The following is a 21414-nucleotide window of genomic DNA, read 5'->3' on the forward strand; positions in this document are numbered from 1 at the left end:
TCTCTGGAAAATAACAAGACTATACATTTTTTAAAAACAAGTTTTGATATTTCCTTTAGGCTAGAGTCTCATCTCTCTTAGGATAGCCGTGTGGGAACTCAATGATTTCTTTGGTTGCAGTACAGGCTTCTTTGTCCTCATCACCATGATTATCACTCTTAAGTTTTCAGCCTACAATTTTATGATTCAATCTTGGAAATGGTTTTTAGAGTTTCACGATCATTTCCTTAATTGTTTCAGTTTTCAGGCTTTTTCTATGACATTAGCTATTGTCCTTTCTTTAAACTGCCTGAAAATCAGGACTGAAATTTTATTGTCAAGTAGCTAAACGGAAAATCCCTCTCCTGGGATTCTTAGGGAGGCCACATGAGAAACCTCTGGGAATGTGCTGTCTCATGATAGAGCTAGGTCAGAAGCCCAAGACCCGAGAGCTAGGTCAGAAGCCCAAGACCCAAGCAGGTTCTCCCCTTTGCTCTCAACTTAGTGTGATAACTCATCAGGCTTTAGCAAAATCATCCTGTCTTTCCACTGCTTTGACTCACTGTTTGCTTAGTGTGGCCCAAATTACAAGCCAAGCCTCACCTCCATTTGTCTATCAGTTCTTTACCCTTTGCCAGGTGTTCTAGGCAGTTCCTTGGTTCTTATCATCAGTTCCTAGCAGTACTTGGAGTCTCCAGGTCAGCATGAAGCACTACAAATATATTTCTCACAGACATCAATGGCACTTCATGAGAGATACCCAAACTCCCGCACTGAGACCCGAGGAAAGTATAGTACCCCTGTGCGTTTTGTGTATCCCAGTCCCTACTTCTTCCATCACCCCTCCTCTCCTCCCTCCCCAAGCAGGAGTTATTAGATAGGGATAAATGACATCATCTTTAGACAAAGGAGGTCATTCCCACTTACCTAACTTCTAACTTACTCTGAGATTGGGCTATAGTTTCATCTAAAAGCAGAGGAAGTTTCTTTGTTCTTTTAAAGTCCTTTTATCCCTACAATTCTTCCAAAAATGTTGGGAGTTGGAGGAATGGGAATAAACAAAGAATCATCTCTCTTCTATCAAAGGTAGCAAAGCCGGTTCTCAAAATTCAAAGGGCAGAATTGGTCTTGCTATTAAGACTCAAGCAACCCATTTGTTACTAGGCTCTGAAAGCACGAGGGCAACTTTAAAGATTTTTTAAATGTATGGTTTGCTTTTTAGAGCGTAATTGTCATACATAAATAATGCAAGGCAGAGTCAAAGCTGAGGTGTGTGCAGGATCAGTTCCAGAAACAGGAGACATGTGGTGTTTCTATTCTGCTAAGGGAGGTTCGTGGGGCAGCCCAGGGCAGTACTGATTGGTCCCCAGACATTACACAGAGCTAAAGGGGAAGTGCAAAAATCTGAGAGTAAGAGATGAACACTGACCACTGGGGAAAATGGCAAGCTAAGAGGCAATAGGAAGTTTGAGAATAGTTAGAAAATAGAAGTTAGAGAATAGCACCAAAGCCATTCAATTAATTCTGCCATACTGTGTCTTCCATGGCTGGGACTGTTTTTATCTGGGTGGCCTGTCCTGCACTGGCTCTTGGGCCTCAGCTTCTTAAAGTTACCACTTAGCACCTGGCAGCTCGTATACTGTAAACTGATGATGTTGTCTCATTGTTATCATTATCATCATCACCACCAAATCAGCAATTCTTTTTCCAGGATGTAGAGCAAGTCCTAATTTACCAGATCCCCTGAGAACTAAACTCTCAGTTGGATCTGATAATGTCTTTTCTTCTTAGAAGTTTGTTGAGATGGTTTTCTAGAGTTGACAGCTTTACTAACTTCCTGCAGCTTATTTTATATAATATCCATGGCATATGTGATATTGAAATTTATGCGCAAATGTACTGCATCCTACAAGCTTAAGGATAGTGCAGAAACAAGCTATTATATTTACCTACCACAATCAGTTGATTGCTCTCAAGTGGTGAGAGATAAGGAAGAATGCTTGGGGGACAGGAAAAGAGAGATATAGAAAAGTCCTTCTGCAACATGCAGCCTTTCCCAGAAAAAACGGATACGCTGTCTCCAGTGGATACTGTTTCCACATATTATTCCAATATGAAAAGGACGTGAAGTCCCAAAAGAACTTTCAGATCTCATTAGTTTTAACAATTCAGCCCTGCTCATCAGTGGCGTTTAAAGAGAGCTATACAGGGAACTTCTTGAGCCTGATAAAGTTCATCTACAAAAAACCCACAGCTAACATCATAAATGATGGTGAAAAACTGCTTTCCTCCTAAGGTTAGGAAAAAGACAAAGATATCCACTCTTGCCACTTCTGTTCGACACTGTACTGGAGGCTCTAGACAGGGTGATTAAGCAAGAAAAAGAAATAGAAGCCATTTAGATCGGAAAGAAAAAAGCAAAACTATCTCTATTTGTAGATGATATGATCTTGTATATAGAAAATCCTAAGGAATCTAAAAAAATATTAGAATTAATAAACAACGTTGAAGGTTTCAGGATACAAGATCAACATAAAATGTCAATCTATTTCTATATACTAGCAACAAACAATGTGAAAGCGGAATGAAGAAAATAATTTCATTTACAGTAACATCAAAAAGAATAAAATAGGAATAAACTTAACAAAATAAGTAAAGCTTTGTACACTGAAAACATCACTGAAAGAAATTAAAGAAGATCTAAATAAATGGAAAGACACCCAGGTTCATAGATAGGAAGACTCAATATTGTTAAAATGGTGGTTCTCCCCAAATTGATCTACAGATTCAATGTAATACACAGCAAAATTTTAGCTGGCCTTTTTACAGAAATTATCTCACACTTCCCTATTTTAAAACCTACTACAAAGTTACCATAATCTAGACTGTGTGGTAGTGGCATAAGGCTAGACATAGATTAATGGAATAGAATTGGCAGTCCAGAAACAAACCTTTACATTTACGGTCAATTGATTTTCTGTAAGGTAGCCAGTCAAGACAATTCAAGGGGACAATTAGATATCTACCTGCAAAAGAATAGACTTTGCATCATACAGAATAACTGCCTCAAAATGGATCAGAGACCTAAATGTAGGAATTAAATTTACAACACTCTTAGAAGAAAACATAGGGATAAATCTTTGTGACCTTGGATTAGGCAACGGTTTCTTAGATATGACACCAAAAGCACAAGTAACAACAACAAAAGAAGATAAATTGGACATCTTCAAAATCAAAAACTTTTGCGCTTCACTTCAAGAAAGGGAAAAGACAATTTACAGAATGAAACAAAATATTTGTGAATCACATATGTGATAAGGGACTTAGATGAGAATATATAAAGAATTCTTAAAATTCAACAATAAAACGGGAAGTAACTCAATAAAAAATAGGCAAAGGACTTGAACAGATATTTCCTCAAAGAAGATATACAAAAGACCAACAGTCACATGAGCAGAGGCTCAAATCATTAGTCATTAGGGAAATGCAAATCAAAACCATAATGAGATCCCACTTCATACCCACTAGAATGGCTACCATAAAAAATTTGGACAATAACAAATATTGACAAGGATGTGGAGAAATCTGAACCCTTATTTTTTGTTGGTTGGAATGTAAAATGATGCAGTCACTTGGGAAGACAGTCAGTTCCTCAAAAAGTTAAACACAGAGTTACCATATGACCTAGCAATTCTAGTTGTAGATATACATCCAAGAGAATTGAAAACATACGTCCCCATAAAAGCTTGTACACTAATAATCATAATGGCATTATTCATAATAGCTAAAAAGTGGAAAAAAACCAAATGTCCATCAACTGATGAATGGATAAACAAAATGTGGTATATTCATACAACAGAATATTATTTGGCATAAAAGAGGAATGAAGATGGCGCCAACCCGGTAGCATAGTGGTTAAGTCGCATGCTCTGCTTCGGTAGCCTGGGGTTCGCTGGTTTGGATCCCAGGTGTGGACCTAGGCACCGCTTATCAAGCCATGCTGTGGTAGATGTCCCACATATAAAGTAGAAGAAGATGGGCACAGATGTTAGCTCAGGGCCAATCTTCCTCAAAAAAAAAAAAAAAGGGAATGAAGATGGGTGAACCTTGAAAGCATTATTCTGAGCGAATGAAGCCAGACACTAAAGGCCACGTATTGTATAATTCCATTTATACAAAATGTTCAGAAGAGGCAAATCCATAGAGACAGAAAGTAGATTAGTGGTTGCCAGGAGCTTGGGAGAGGAGGAATAGGGAGTGCCTCTCAGTGGGTACAGGGCTTCTTTTTGGGGTGATGAAAATGTTGTGGAATTTGGGCTGATGGTTGTACAACTTTGTGAATATACTAAAAACACTGAATTGTACGGTTTAAAAGAGTAAATTTTTTGGTATATGGATTACATCTCAATAAACCTGTTGTTTGAAAAAAAGAAAGAAAGAAAAATAAAGGGAGCTGTACAGAACTAACCTGTGATGGCTCAGGTCACCGGCACCCCTGACAGTTTCAATGCTGTCAGGTATTTACACTTATTAGCTTGTGTTTAGTTGTGCTTTTTTTAAAAAAAAATTTTCAGCTTTAATCCAAGTCATCCAGCCAAATAGATTTTCAAGCATGTGTTTCCAACATATCTGAGTCCATGGCCAAACGATCCGGATTCAGATAGGAAATCAAGACCAAATTCATTCTAGTCATAGATTAACAGACAGATGGCCTCTAGAAACCCCAATACTTCTCTCTTTCAAACATGGTGACATATCATTATTATACAGATGATAGGTTCCCTTTAGGGCCAGGTTAATATCCTGAAAATAATAATCAGTTTAAAAGTTAGAATGAATAACAAATGGAATGAAGCACATGCAGACATTCAAATGTACCCTGAGGGGTGCCCTTTTATGTTACCATATTAAGAGCATGTACAGAAAAAAGAGCTGTCCCTGTGGGTGTATAATAATTTTGGGTAGTTACGCAGCACCCTTCTTTTGAATTGCTCAGAATGCTTTATAGCATCTACTTCAGCAATTGTCACAACATCCTTGTGGGTGGCAGGCATTGTACTAAAAGTTGTGCTGCAGGTCAGACACCCAAGGGACACACAGTTTTCACTGGAGGCTGGAGCACAGGTAGGCATGAAACCCAGATGGTCCATCTAATAAAGCCTCATCATCCGACCCCAGGCGCATCTTCTTGGACTGATAACCTCTCTAACCAATGACGGTTTTGAGTCCCCATTGTTCTGGATTTTCCAAGTGTGTCTGCCATATCCTAAACAGATGGTCAGTATCACACAATATGACTGTTTTTGACGGTAATAGGATCACATGGCTAACACTTCCTGAAAAAAACTGGATTAGACATTGAAAATTGGACCTCGGGTTTTTTTTTTTTTTCATTTCATTTCCTGTTTCATTTCCAGAAAAGCACAGGAATATTGAAAGTTTATAAAGAGTATTTTAAAATGGATTAATATCTACATTTGTAACGTGGCATACAATTTTAGAAGTTTAGAAGAACCTATAAGACAAAAAATGCTTCTTTTAGACAGCAAAAATAGAGAGGTGAAGAACACAGCCAGTGTCACCTATACAATATTTGGGTCTCAGCTTCCTCATTTGTAAAATAAAAGTTTGGATTAACTGACCTCTTGGGTCTTACGCAGCTATTTGATGTGGTGATTTTATGAAATTTTCCCTGATCAACTCAAAGTTTGGGTGGGGACACGCGTGTAGGGACAGCGTCCATCTTATTTACCAGGATATTCCCCGGGCTTACCACAGGGCCTGGCACACAGCATGTGCTCAAAAATACTTTTTAATAAATCAAAGTCTACAGCATCTTATTTTATATGATTTTCTTGACTGTGAGGCCCTACAGTTGAAGTTAAGTTGATATAACGACCCCTCCCAGGAAGCTAGCTGTTGTATTGGCAATGTGTTTTTATTTTTCCAGATTTCTTTCATTCTTAATTTACTCTGACCATTCACAAAAGGATATTAAGCTTTGAAGATTTCCAAACACTTCTGGTGCGGGAATTTCTCCAAGCATTCGTACGTTTCTCGCTAAATTTTAAAAGGTTATTTATATCTGCAGTATTTCTGGCATTTAACAAATAATAACATTCATAATACATCAACACTTACGTCATTGTTTTTCCCTTAAAAAAAAAAAATTTCAACATCTTCCCCGGTTTTATTTCCCTCATCTCCATTAGTTACCAGGGCCGACTCTCTTCTTTTTATTGCCAATATTCCTCCAGAAAACTTAGAGGAGGTGACCTATTTGTCCTTGATTTTTGCTTCCAAAGATGCACCACTGAAGAATAGGAGCTCTTTATAGAATGCACGCGCTTCAGGGGCATCTGTCTCTGTCTTTAACTTGACAAAAATAAGATAATAAAGTTATGTGTTTCCTTCACACATTTAAAAGCCAGAAATAGATTTAGACGTACATTTTTCAATCCGTGTGCCAACCTAATAAGCAGAGCGAAACAGACTGCGCGAGGAGGCTACCGCCGCCGCCCTCGCTCCTGCTCTCCTCCTCCCGGCCCAGCCCCGCCGGAGCCCCACCAGCTGCTCCCCTGGCAGCTGCACACTCGCCTCTGGGGCTGTCGGCCGCCTCGTGTTCCCGGGTGTCCCTGAAATCACAGCGTGACTTTGGAGTCCTTTGACATCACTGAATTTCCGCAGATTATTTACTCCATTTTAGACTCGCACTACACCATCCGGAAGGGCTTGGAGAAGGCGCTGGACCAGCAGACTGTGCTGCGATGTCCTGGGCACGCTCAGTCTCCTCTTAAGGCCGAGGTCAAGAGAAGTGTTCGAGGTGCCCAGAGAGATGGGCCTGATGGGGTACGTCCATCTGTTATGGCTCTTCACTCTTCAAGGAAGGAACCCTCAGAGACTTCTGAGAATATAGAGCCCAACAGTACAACTGGGTTTTAACTAGCAGTGTAGACAGTGCACATTTTTCTGAAGAGTATCCCCCTGGCCCGAGTTAGGCAGATCAGAGTTTTTCTGACGGGACTTTGGAATTGACACAGAAATGCTTATCTCTGTCTGTCCTCGTTACTCTGACAGAAAAGATGTACATTGGGCTGTGGATCAGCAGTGACTGGGGCTATGCGCCTTGAGGCAGCGAAAACATCTGCAGAAAGAGAAAGGGAAAGAAAAATAAATCTACAGAGAGAAGAGCAGAGAAGTGAAAGAGAGAGTGCATGCTTCCTGGCTTCCCACAGTTTTCCTGGCTCTTGGCTCTAGTCCCTCAGGAGACTGGGCTGCCTCTGCCCTCAGCCTGAGGTTCACTTCTCTTATCTGCAATGAAAAGTCTTTCCTAAAGCATTGACTTCGCAAGTTTTCTGACAACAAAGCACAATCATAGTTCTTTTATCAAGTTCAATTATCCAAACTGTCAACATCTGAAGTACAGTGAAGAACCCAGAAGTAATCATATGACATATTCAAGTAGTAGAAGGTATGTTTTGGTCCGAAATGAGGCAGAGCATCACTCCCAGCTGTGCCTGACCCTGCCAACCTACCTTCCTCAAAAGACAGTAAGTCACCAGACATCTATTGGGCAGCCACTACATGCTCTGTACCAGGTCAAATGCTGAAGGGTTGAAAGCCATCAAGACACAGCCCTGCCTCCTAGGAGTTTCAAATCTAGTGGGGAAGTTAGATAAGCAGCTGATGTACACTGATGCACTCTGGTGAAAGAATCCAGTCTTCTTTAAGATTGCTCTCAAGGAAAACCTCAGTGTGGATTCAGAAAGGATAATACTACTTTGTGGATTTTATCTGTTTAATATTTCAAGAGGCCAAGCATGAGTTTCCGCTACAAAAATCTGAGGAATTTGTAAAGAATGACTCACTTAGATTCCCCTGAAGATGTTGGATGAGTTTGCAGAGTTCTAGATGAGGAAGAAACAGTGTCTTCGCAGACACTCAGCTACCCAACCAGATGAAGCAGATTACAGAAAATTTAACTTCCCTCCACCGGTTGTGTGGAATGGGTCACACAGCACACCACCAACTTCGATATGATTGTGTTGACTTTTTGACCAGGCTGCCTGTGCTCACAGGATAGCAAAGTTCTTTTTGTCAAGGAAACAAACCTTATTTAGACACTTCGAGAGACTAGTGATAATATCAAGTGATTTTATAAGATTAATATATAGAAATCTCTATATCAATATTTTTACTACTTTTATATTGATTATGCATCAAAGATCATACACTCTGTTTTCAAGGTAATTTGGTATATAGGGCTTGTAAAAGTAACTTCTCTTTATAAAATAACACATATTTATTGCAGAATATTTGGGTAATATAGACCATATTGTATGGCCTAATCCACAAAACCATTTTATTGCTATAGTCATAACTTTTATTTTTATAATTCCTTAGATCCTTACTCACCCTATCAGCAGAAAGTCAAATACATACTTTCCCCAAATTGTCTAAAGACTCCAGAGGCTTAGTCCAGAGGAGGACAAGGGTGAGCTGTGTTTCTAATGCCAGGTCTAGAAGGAATTGGTCCAGAGAGAAAGGTCTAGACCCCTTTACTAGAGCACAGCCCATGCTGTGGCAATGCCCATGCCGGTTCTGGCCCTTGCCCAGACATGGTGTGGCCCAACCTAGGGCTCTGCAGTTACAGCGCTCGTGGAGTCCCTCACATACTCCGCCATAGTCACCATTTATTCCTAATGCACAGCACTGGGCCAGGGTGGCTGGTTCTAAGGAGCTTCCAGCTTAGCTGTGTGCTGGGTTTCCTCCACGAATGCCTAGGCCCTTATGTTTATGCCAGGGCACCCACTTAGGTTCGCCCATTCCTAAGGATAATTTTATTTCAGGACCTCATTTCTCTTCTCTGATAATGGGCTTTGGCCAGGCTACTCCGATAAATCTCAAAAAGGGCAGGGTAGAGTATTTGTCTTTGCCTTTCCAGACGGTCAGAGCTCCATACTCAAACTGTCCACCTATTTCATCAGGGATCAATTTCGTGGTCACTGCAATATGTAGTCACGGCAGAATATGTTGAATATATAGAATGCTACAAAGAAAAAAATCGAAATTACCTATAATCTCAACCGTAGATAGCCACAGCTAATGGTATATAGAAGGATTCTTGTCCTAACTTACCTCCCCAACTCCCTCTTGCACTGCTCTACCATATCCCCCCAGACACAACAATTTGGACAAGTTGCTGCTCTCTGAACACGCCCTACTTTACTTCCCTGTCCATTGTATTTCCCTTCCCTGGAATGCTCTCCTCACTGTTGATATCCACTTCTTTCAAGGCCTAGATGGAACGGCACTTCTCCCTTAGAGGCGTTCTGATCTCATGCTCTGGTGGAAGCTCCACCCACTCTGACCTGCCATAATCTGTCCATCTCTAAAGGCACTTATTTTATGCCCTTGTATTCCTTTTATTCTTGCAGTAGTCTCAACTCCCCGGCTAAACTGCAAGCTTGAGAGTTAATTCTCAATTGAGAGTAAGAATTTTGTTTTGCTCAACTTTTCATTCTTCAAGTGAACTGGTGCAATGCCCTCTTTGCAAATAGTACGTACTCAGCAAATATTTGTTGAAAAATATATGTAGGCACCCGCAATAGAAAGATGACATGTCAATTTAGTTATCCCAGTCAAATTCTTTAACTTTATTAGGATCAAAATGATATGTATCAAGTGCCTGTTACATGTAAGACACCAGGTACTTACTATTTCAAACTTTTCTTAAATTTATTTCAAAAAAGTTCACATGTGAAAAATTATAAAGCATGATATATTAAATACCCATACACCTACCATCCATATTAAGAAACAAAACATTACCAACATAATTAAAGCCCTGTGAAGCCCAGCCTCAACACATCTTTTTCCCTCTCCACCATCGTGAGCCAAAATCCTGTATTTGGGGATTTCTCTTTCCAAGCATTTATTTATATTTTAACCATATTACACATGTATTTATAATGTGTCTTTGCTGAATTATTTAAGGATATCCAACTCTTCTATAGAAAATAAGAGAAATGAATACATAGGGAGAAAAATGAAACTAGGAATCGAAGGAAATAGCCATGAGAGAGGCAAAATTCATGAAATACATTAAATAAGAATAAGCAAGTTAGTAACCTCTGAGACATGTTAGACAAACATAAAGTAAGTAGAGTATTTGTGTAAGTAACAATTAGAAAGGGACGGAAAGAGCAAGAGACACAATACACTAATATATAACACATATATACATTATAATCCTAATATACTATATATGAGGCATGAATCATCAAATATTCATGATACCCCGAAGATACATGAGGCATGTGAGTCATTCGCCATTTATAACATTTTAATTTGGCCCACCACTGGCTCCTTACATCCTCTGCAAAATAAAAACCATAGCTGCTCACCAGGCTGAGCGGTAAGCTACAGCTACCGGCCAGATGCATCATGGAGCCTGTAGAGCGAGTGCGTGTTCTACCCCTGGGCACCTTCTACGTGGTGGGCAACTTTGCTCAAATCTCAGCTCTGGTCCTTGCAAGCATACCCTCCTCGGGGAAGAGAGACACAGGACTCAGGATTCAGGCAGCGGCATCTTTCTATCCTGCCTACACCATATCTTAAATGTGTTAACCTACCCCATCTCTTTCACTTTGCTTTTTGCTGTGTGTTTTGAATCAACTTAATAAACCATGTGATCTAAGCATCTCGTTTTGGTCTGTAAGCCCTTCTGCTCTGTGATCTCTTGGATAGCTTGCATGTTATTATACTTACAGGCTTCTGTTGCAGCAAGGTAGTTTCTCACACAATAATCATATTTACAAGTTTTTAACCTGGATATAAATGGCATCATATCGTACATATTCATCTGCAACTTGCTTTTATACTTGACATCATATTTGTGAGATTTTTCCATGGAAGCTATGTAGATCTATTTCATTTATTTTCACAGCTATATCCACTGTATGAATATATCACAATTCATTCATGAATTCTTTTGTTGATCTAATGTAGGTTGTTTCCAGTTTTTTCCTGTTGCAATCAATGCTGCGGTGAATATTCTTGTATGTTTCTCCTTGGGCACATGTAAGAGAGTTGCTCTGAGAATATACTTAGGGGTGCAATTTCTGGGTCAGAGTATGCACGCCTTTAACTCGACTAAATATTGCCAAATTGCTCTGCAAAGTGTGCCAATTATACTCTTACCAGAAGTACCTGAGTCCTTACCTTCTTAATCCTAGCCAACACTTTGTCAGACTTTAAAATTTTTGCTGATCTGATAAATGGATGCACTCCGGTTACAAAGAAGTAATAATTGTGGCAATTAAAAAAACCTTATGGCGTTTCCTCAGAACTTCAATTATGAGGAAAAAAATCTATGCAAATTCTATGTCAGACTTTTGCACTTTTCCATTCTCTGTTTAAGGCCAAGTAAAGTTTCCCTTTTCTTTTTCCATCTCTCTGAACACCAAAGGGAAAACAACTTTGCAACAAAATTTGTCATTTTTTTCCCAAAGGGATTAGGGTTTGGAAGAAAACTATGTTGGTTGCTTTATGTCACAAAAATATCCCTCTGATTATAAGGGACAAGAAAAAGAATTTAGCTGCATCCATGCAAATCAGTCATCGCTAAGCACATGCCATCATGACGGTGGGTCAGTAGCTGAACCACTATTACTCAGAGGCTGGGAATGCAGTCATTTAAAAAATTCTAGAAAGTCGCTCCTAGCCCCAAAACATCTGTCCCAGAGGCTTGTTCCATGCCTAAAATTGGTCTATTAGAAATTAATGTACTGGGGTCAAATTTTTTTCTTTTTTACAAATTGGTTTGTTTTATTGTTGTTTTTCTTTCTCTTTTTTTTAAGATTTTATTTTTTTCCTTTTTTTTTCTTAACACTGTAGGGGATCATGTTTCACATATGATGCAAAAAGTTCCTGTGTCAATACATATAAACCCATCTTATTATCATTACTATTATTTTTTTAAATTTTAAATTTAAAAAATTTTTTTAATTGCAATAACATTGGATTATAACATTATATAGCTGTTGGATGTACATCATAATATATTTCGAATTCTGTGTAGATTATATCACGTTCACCACCCAAAAACTAATTATAGTCCATCCCCTCACATGTGAGCCTAATCACCCCTTTTGCCCTCCCCCTCCCCCTTCCCCAATGGTAACCACCAATCCAATCTCCAATGCTACGTGTTTGTTTGTCGTTGTTTTTATCTTCTACTTATGAGTGAGATCATACGGTATTTGACTTTCTCCCTCTGACTAATTTCACTCAGCATAATATGGGGTCAAAATTTTTCAGACATAAGAGAACTTCCAAACAAAACACACCTCAAAAAATACATTTAGTACTGATAAATCATCAGCACCTTATTTGTCACATCTCTTTCAAAAGCACAAAGGGAATGGGACACAGGACCCGCAAGTGCTGTTGGGTGTAAGATGGAGGCCACCCTCAACTTCCTCCTCTCCCTAATCCAGCACATTCAGACAGGCAAGTCTTTGCTCGTAATTTCTTGCTTAAACCTTTTGGGTGCCTCCCACAATACCCCTTGCAGTGTTCTCCGCATGTGTTTCGGGGTCCCTTTGGGCTTCAGATCCTATAAGGCAATTGTTTAAAAAATGCAGATTCCTGAGTCCTAGCCCAGGCTGACTCAGTCAGAATGTCTGAGTGTGAGGCCCTGGAATCATGTTTTCAACAAGTTACCCAGCTTTATTTTTTTAAATTTTCTTTTCCTTTTTTTTTTTTTTTTTTTTGCTTTTTGCTGAGGAAGACTCACTTCACTCTGTTGCTAATCTTTCCCTTTTCGTATGTGAGCCGCCTCCACAGGCAGACAAATGGTGTAGGTCTAGGCCTGGGAACCGAATCTGGCTGGGCCCCCAAAGTGCAGCGCCAAACTTAACCACTAGGCCACCAGGGCTGGCCCCCAAATTTTCTTTTTTACAATTGAGAAGTATAACACATATTAAGAAAAGCACTGAAAACGTAAGTATGCAGTTCAATAAATTATTACAAAGTGAACATCCATATAACCATGGCCCAGAACCAGGAAGAGAGCTCTGCCAGCACTTCAGAAGCCCCCCTGGGTCCCACCCAATCACCTCCCTCTTCCCTAATTGCAACTACTATTCTGATGTCTTACTCTACGTGCCTGATTCTCGCGCTCACCGAAGATGAGAGCTACAGCGACAGGATAAAATCCACGCTGCTCAGTGTGTCACATGAGGACGCTGCACGATTCGGTCTTTGCGGCCTCATCTTCTGCCTCTGCCCTCTTCACATCGCATTCGGAAGTCATTTGGAACCAGTTATGTTTCATTTTACAATTACTGCCCTAATTCACTGCTCACGCTGCATGCCGTTTCACTGCCTCTGTGCCTCTGTACTCGCTGGGAAGTGCCTGTACTTCCTGAGTCTTTCTATTAAATTCATTTTTCAAGACCTGCCCAATTGTCACTTTCTTCCAAGCCTCATGACCTTCACCTCCGTGCCCTGTCTAAGGCAGAACCATCACTCTTTCCATGATGTGACTAAGAACATCTCCTAACGTGGAACAACCACTCTATTACATGTCTATTTCCCATTTTAAGCCGGGAATTAGAGATTTTTTTTTTAATTCTCCTGAGCATACAGGCTTAGCGCGTGTCCTTCAGGAGGTGCTAAATTGTTGAACAAACATAATCTCCAGGTATAAACATCTTTGGAAAAGTAGCACACTGCAACATTAACACCTCCGGGTATATCTGGATCAGATCATGTTCTTCCTCGTTAGGAAACAAACTCAGACATCGGGAAAATACTGGGTGCCTGAGAGGGAGGTGAAAGCAAGTGAAGGAAGTAGGACGAAAGGCACAGGGGCTGTGGGAGCTAGAGGGCTTATGCCTGCTGAGCCCTGCAGAGTAAGGAGCAATTGGACTGCTCCAGGCAGCACTGGGGGACCTGCCTCGCATGAGCTCTCCCTTCTTTCTCGGACAGGACCCCTAGTTGTCAGACCACTGTGCTGTGTCGGAAGCCTTGATTTCTTCACAACATCTTTTCCTGCCTCCAATTGTCCTCAGACTGCCCATCTGATTCTGAGCATCCATTCTTGCTTGCAAAATGCCACTTTATAAGTAACCTGCCTATTTCTTGACCTTGGCATACAAGGAAGGTGGAGTGTGCACTTAAGAACTCCTACCCATCCACAGTGTGTGTGACTAGGGGTGGAGGGCGACAACGAGACACACAGAGGGGCCCTGTGTAAGTGCCCTGGCAGTCAGAGGATCTGGATGGTAAGCACCTGGGCAGTCTGCCACGGGAACCTTCGCAGCAATGTAAATAGTCCTTACGCAAATGAACCTCAAGTGTTAGGCAAACTGAGAGGCTGGAAGAACAGGAATGAGAAAAATGACTCAAAATTTATATAATCCAGAAAAGATACTGTAAAACCAAATGAAAATCTATCAAAAAGTAGTTCTGAAGGGCCGGCCCGGTGGCACAGTGGTTAAGTAAGCACATTCTGCTTCTGTGGCCCGGGGTTTGCCAGTTCAGATCCCCACTGTAGACATGGCACGGCTTGGCAAAAGCCATGCTGTGGTAGGCGTCCCACATATAAAGTAGAGGAAGATGGGCATGGATGTTAGCTCAGGGTCAGTCTTCCTCAGCAAAAAGAGGATTGGCAGTAGTTAGCTCAGGGGTAATCTTCCTCCAAAAAAAAAAAGTAGTCTGAAAGAGAGCCGTTGCCAGTGATTGGATCCCTGGGATGAGGGTAGCGGCGGCTTTGAGACTGGAGATGGTCAAGGCAAGCGTGTAGCCAGCACTCTTGGGAGACGGTTGTGTGTGAGAAGAAGGAAGAGCGGAGCCCTGCGAGCTGCAGTCTTGGAGGGAGTGGGCTCCTCTGTTTCACCCCAAAGAACCACAGCTGCCTGCAGAAGGGTCTCGGGCAGCACTGGACCAGCACTGCATTTGGTGGGCCCAGTTTTGGGCAGCCAAACAGGGGCAGTGAGAAACAGTGACATCAGAGGCTGCCCAGAAGCCAATTCCGTCACTGGATGTGGATGCCCAAGGACTGAACACCACTCTGCGAATTACAAAAGTCCCCAGACTGTGCAAGTCCCTGGCTAGGGACATCCTCAAAAGATACAAGCAGATACATGTCTGAATGCTTAATCAGAAAAACAAAAGAGAAATGACTGGATTTGTAACATCAGATTAAAGCAGTTCAACCAAGCTTTATCTCTCTCTCTCTCTCTCTCTCTCTCTCTATAACTGACACATGGTAGACTCTCAAGGCAAGTAGTTATACAGGACTGATTACGTACCAAGGGCTCAATACGTACTTGTTAGATAAGTTGCTGATTTTTGTTGCCGTCTTCAAACAAGTAGTTAAATATAGTACAATTTTGATTTAACTTTTATTTCATTGTAAACCACTTTTTTTTGTGTGAGGAAGACTGGCCCTGAGCTAACATCTGTGCCAATCTTCTTCTATTTTGTATGTGGGTCACTGCCACAGCATGGCTTGATAAGCAGTGTTGTAGGTCCACACCCAGGATCCAAACCTGAGAATCCCAGGCTGGTCCCCATTGTAAACTGCTTTTGAAGCAAGATCTTTGCTAAAAATAACATTTAAATTTTCCCCCTGATTTTCAAAGTAATACATGTTTGTTGTTGAAATTTTTGAAAATTTAAAAAGCATAAAGAAAATAAAAATTGTCTATAATACCCAAAGATAACTACTAAGAACATTTGGTAAATTTTCTGCCAAATTTATTCAGGTAGAGAGATTATAGACTGTTCTGCTCTGTTCTATTTTGACCAGTAATATTATGAGTATTTCCCAAAATTATTACATATTAATTGAATATGTTCCATCAGATAGATGTGATATAACTTAATTCATTATTTTGGATGTTTTGCTTTCTAAATTTTATAAATGAAGTTGTGATAAATACCTTCTTCTTCAATGTTTATAAATTTAGGTTTATATCCTAGAAGTGAATCTGTTGGATCAAATCATATGAATACTTCAAAACTTTTGGTTGAATTTGCCAAATTGCCCTTCTAGAGGCTGCTTCTCTCTTCTACCAGCACTTGCATAACAGCCCCTAACCTTACCAGCACTAGGATAATTTGGGAAATTTTATTTAAGGAATATGTTTTATATTAGAAAAAACTCTCACTCTGTCACTATTAGAGATTGTTCTTATAGTAGGAAACAAAAAATTAGAGCAATAGATAGAAAATGAAGAAATCAAGGTCGTTAGAATTTTGACTGCCGTATATCATTGCCAATCCTGGGCCAGCTGAGGAGCCATGATGCACCAACCTGGGTAAGCACATCAACCTCAGCCAAAGTGGAAAGACGGAACACGGCAATGATATGTGAACAGAACCATGTTTGATTTACTTTTATTTCAATAGTTTTAAACCTCTTACCGTACAATACAAGCATTGTCCTCTCAAAGTGTCTGCTCCTAGAAGGCAGTGTTGAGTAATTTGTTGTGACAATTAGCCCAATCATTACTATTAACATACTCAATTTCTTTATGTCTGAAGCAGCGTGGTCAAAGCACATGGCGCGGAGGATGTTTCTGAACCCGTTCTGCTTTCCTTTCCTTTTCCTGATACCTGCACCTGACACATATATGATCTCTCCCAGTCCAACTAAAAGATAGACACAGGCTCTCAGCGAGCGAAGAGCAGCTTGACCACTGCTTCTCTGTCCCTTCTCCCTGCAGATCTGTCCCAGCTACTCCGTCCCATCACTGCCATCTGCCCCACGTCAAGAGCACACCTCTGTGGCTGGCTTAGAGGAATCTATGTTAGGATGAGCTCTCCTCTGTCTTTTCTCTTCTTCTCTTCAGGAAAGTCATGTACTTGGGAACTTTTTCTTTGACTTTTCATTTCTCCCATAATAGTTGTGTCCACTTTAGTCAGCTTCTCACAGGTGCACATTTACGTTCTTTTCGTCCCTTCTTCTCTCTCCACTTTCTTTCAATTCTTGCCCGTTTACTTCAAGAAAGGCCCTCTTCTTTACCTGCTCTCTTCATACTTCCTTGCTCCTTTTATGAACTAGAAAACGCCCCACATCTTGGCTGACAAGTCACACACCTTTGTCAAGGAAACAAACAAAATCTTCCCATCCACCCTCATACGGATGCTTAAAAGGGGTACTCTAGCTGGTGGGTCCCTTGCCTGCAGAGTGCAGACCTGGAAAAAGAGACCAGCTGGGAAAGTGAGCACAGACTTGCCATCAATCTCAGCAAACTGGGTGGAGAAGAGCAAAAGGCAAACATGTGATGGTGAGGAAAAAGAAAGCCCAGAAAGAAGTGTGCAAATGGAAGGTGGTTTGGATAAATTCCAGAGACTGTGAGCGGAGTATTTTTTACCTACTCTCCACCCTGCCTTGTGTAGTTAGCTGAGAATTACTAATGGCTAGTGTCTTAGCTGCTATAACAAAAATACTATAGACTGGGTGGCTTAAACAAGAAAATTTATTTCTCACAGTCTGGGGGCTGGGAAGTCCAGGATCAAGGCACCAGCAGATGATTTGGTGTCTGGTGAGGGGCTGCTCCCTGGTTCACAGACGGCCATCTTTTTGCAGGGTCCTCACATGGTGGGAGGGGCAAGAGAGCTCTCAGGGTCTCGTCTACAAGGGCGCTAATCCCATTCACCAGGGCTTCACCCTCATGATCTAATCACCTCCCCAATCCCCACCTCCTAACACCATCACACTGAGGGTTAGGATTTCAACACATGAATTCTGGGGGCACACCAACATTCGGTCCGTAACGGTCAGGAACGAGCGGTCAGCAGCCAGTGTTGCTGAGACCGGAAACAGAGTTACAGGACAGTTAAGTATTCAAGTTCTGCACAGCAGTCGCCAGGGAAAAGGGAAAAGGGAAAAGGGGGAAGAGAAGAGAAAGAGTAGCTGAGTTGTGACCACTGCTGCCAGAGAGAGAGGATGGAGGAGGAAGAAAAACAAGGATCTAATCCTTAAAAAATGTCCGGAAACTCTCTTTAGAAAGTCTTTTCAAAAGTTTCTGTTTACATTCTCTTTCGTCTTAAACACAAACTTTTATATTAAAATCCAAGTTACTCTTCATTTAATTAAATATTTGCTTGTATTTACTGCCTAATATTATATTAATATTTTTCTGCTCTTTATATTAGCAATGTTTAGAATAAATTTCCTTATTTGTATAAATCAATTGCATCAGATGATTTCTAAGATTCTACCTAGTGCCCCCAAAGTCCATAATTACGTATTTTCACATGCATTTTATAAGCATTTGTAGCCTATCTTAGGAATCTATCTCATTTCTTTTTCCAACAGGGATTACATTACAAGTTCAAAATAACCAACTTATAAATAAATAAACTATTGGAAAATAAACTGTTGTATGTTGAATTTCTGCAAAGTATTTGAATATCCTTTGACTACATAAAGGAGAGTGAATTAGGTGAACTTTATAATCCTTTATATCTTAAAATTCTATGGTACCTTCTAATAAAATACAGTGTATCAAAATTTCCTTATATTTTAGAAGAGGAGGTATTTTTAAAGTCATGACTCTTGAAATGATCAGTTATTATATATATTCCCATTAGCTTGCCTTTAAGAAACTTGTTTATAATCTCTATATATTTTAAAATATTCAAATCTCCATATATTTAAAAATCCATTTAATCTACAATACACATCCAAAGCTTTACATTTCATATTGCAAAATAAGGGAAATTTTAATTATATTTCTGGTAATACAAATATTGCACATGACTCAGTTAATTGTAGGTCCGCCACCACACAGAGTGGAAAATTTGTTAAGTATAGAATTGTTCTGAGGTAATAACAGGAGAACATGAGGATAGAATTATACTGTATTTCAGATCTTGTAGGTCATAAACCATAATGTTATTCTTTCTCTCCTCAAGAACATTTTAAATCTATTATGCATTCTTTTGTTTTGCATCACTGAAGCATTTTAAAGTAAGAAATCTTTCTGAAATAAATTAATGCTCTTTCAGTGAAATTTTCACTCAAATGTCAGAAATACAACCAACTTTCTACAATACTTTTTTTACTAAAAACTTTCTTTTTAGTTCCATAATGTGGGAATGGTTTTTTTTTTTTTTGTCCAAAGGATTCCTTATGTTTAAAAATGCACTTATCACTGAAGTATTTTTAATAATTTTTTAGAAAATTCTATTAAACATATATTTACTGAATTCAAGAGAAGTATAAGACATACTTACAGGAGGAAATGGAATATGGAACAACTAAGACACCAGAATTGTTACCTTACAGGATGGCATGCTTTCTCTTCTCGGACCACCAGGGCCTGGGAGCGGGAGCAGACTGTATATGTTGAGGTGTAGCGTTTAGGTGGCGTGAGGGATGAAAGTGCTGAGGAGCTATACAAGAATCAGTGTTTCTCCTTCTGAGTTGTCTCAGACACAGGTGAATGCCTCAGTTCTCTTTTTGAGCAGCCATATTAACTACAGTGTTGTCAGACAGACATACAGAATTGGATGCCTAAAAACTTAACGTTTTACCTTTCCTTCATTTTCCTTCCTCTCACGATGGGGTCTTTAAGCAAAGCCAAGTGGGCCCCAAATCTCATTCTTAATGTGGGAAGACTATATTACCTAAATGTGCCCAGAAAACAAACAAGGAGCGATTTCAGTGTTTAACTATAGAAATAGCCAGTTACAAGTCAGAAGAAAAGGTACCTGCCTGACACATTTCCTTCTCAGCATCACCTTCAGTGCTGGCCGGACATACACAAGCTCGGGGAGAGGATTTAAAGTCGTTTTTCCAACTCTGGAAACAATTCCACTGGAAGGCTCGACAGTCCAGGGAAGACTACTCATTTCATGACTCGGGAATCACTCTGCATCTTTCTGGAAGTTATTCTCCTCTAGCTGTTAGAACCAACAATGTTTGCAAAACATCAGGATCTCAGACGGAAATTGGAAGAATTCTGCAGACATCATTGCCTGAAAATTTATTAACCCATGTCTTTCCAAGAAATCGTCTTTCTTTTATTCTAATAACCTAAGTTCACTTTCTCTGGCAGAACAGGGTCCACAGCTGCAAACCCGTGACAATTAGGCTGAGACAAAGTTCCAGCGGTGATTTCTTCAGCCGATGACGAATTCGAGGAAGTAAGCATGCTTATTCATTTGAAACATCAACACAACTACTCCAGACAGAACCTTTCACTAACACTGGAGAAAGAGGTTTAATTATATATATTCCATTGTGGCATGACTCATTCCTATAACATGTTTCTGCAAAAAGAAAAAAAGGTTCAGTACTTTAATAAGGTCTTTTTCTTCCAATGTTATCATCCCATCCATTGCTGCTACATAAAGATGTGGTATGAAGAATTTCCCATCTCAAAGAATGCCTTGTATCCCCACTCAGCAAAGTAGGCACACTCCGGGAGGCCAGCCAGGATGTGGGAATGGCTCCTATAACCGGATTTTTATACGTACGTTAAAACGGGATTCTACCTGTATTCGGTAGTTTTATACTTAACGCTCTCTACCCTTCAAGAACACAATGCTAAAATTCGGGGACTTCTTTCATTTCTCCACTTTTGCAAAGAAAGGAAAAATAGATTCTAAAATTTCCAATATGTTTGGCAATAGGTTAAGTATATTTCTGGAAGTATTTTAATACTTTCTTTGGCTAGAAAAGTTTATGCAAACCAAACTCAAAACATTCTACAGCGTGCCTTGGGAACTGCACGATAACACACCCCAGGATGGTACTAGGGCCGTCGGATTGCTACGCCGTGGAAACAGACAATACTAACCAGTCAAATAACAGGCAGGTTTTCAGCAGGGCTGAGAAGGTTGGCATTAAGTTACCCGGCAAGCAAGACAGTTGTCAAAGGTGCACTTCGGTTCGTCGATTCCCATTCCTCCCCTCCTCTCCCACTCCCAAGGCCAGGGCGGCGGTGGGGAGGGGGCAAGATGCGCGAGGCAGAGATTCTCTCGGAACCACCAGCTTTTCTTCCAGCGCCGCGCACCTGCCGCCCCCGCCCCGAGCCGTCGCAGCCCACTTCCCGCAGGACTCCGGGGCCCGCGGGCGCGGGGTGGGGGGGCCTGGCCCCCAGCCTCCAGCCCGCGGGGGTGGGGGCGAGCCCGGCGCCCAGATTCGTGGGCTGAGCGCGCTCTCTCTTTACAGGCAGCCTCCCAGGGGATGTCGGATTGGCGGGGTGTGCTCTTTGAAATACTATATTGGGAAGCTCACACATTAAAATAAAAAAAATTTTTTTAATTGCAAACCTTCCCGGTTCACTCTGCAGCTGGCGAGCAGGCCCCAGGCGACGTCCCCTCTCTGCCGCCACCCCCGGGGGCCCTCCTTCCCGCCCCCTCCCCCCGCCCGGAGCGGGACTCGGGGAGCCGCCCCCTCCCGGGCGC

General features: G+C 40.9%; 1 long non-coding RNA gene across 2 annotated transcripts; it reads right to left on the bottom strand.

Annotated features, from left to right (window-relative positions):
* Nucleotides 1-5873: 5873 nt before the first annotated feature.
* LOC139076662 (uncharacterized) lies at nt 5874-21193 on the bottom strand. 2 transcript variants are annotated; one of them, XR_011528490.1, is made up of 3 exons: nt 20805-21174; nt 19718-20274; nt 5874-7123 (listed from the first exon to the last, which is right to left on the bottom strand). It is a non-coding gene; the product is annotated as an uncharacterized lncRNA (long non-coding RNA). The 2 variants fall into 2 exon arrangements; XR_011528489.1 differs by lacking the exon at nt 5874-7123 and having other exon boundaries at nt 17457-20274; nt 20805-21193.
* Nucleotides 21194-21414: the final 221 nt, after the last annotated feature.

This window comes from Equus przewalskii, chromosome 17 (assembly GCF_037783145.1).
Source record: "Equus przewalskii isolate Varuska chromosome 17, EquPr2, whole genome shotgun sequence".
Taxonomy (NCBI): domain Eukaryota; kingdom Metazoa; phylum Chordata; class Mammalia; order Perissodactyla; family Equidae; genus Equus; species Equus przewalskii.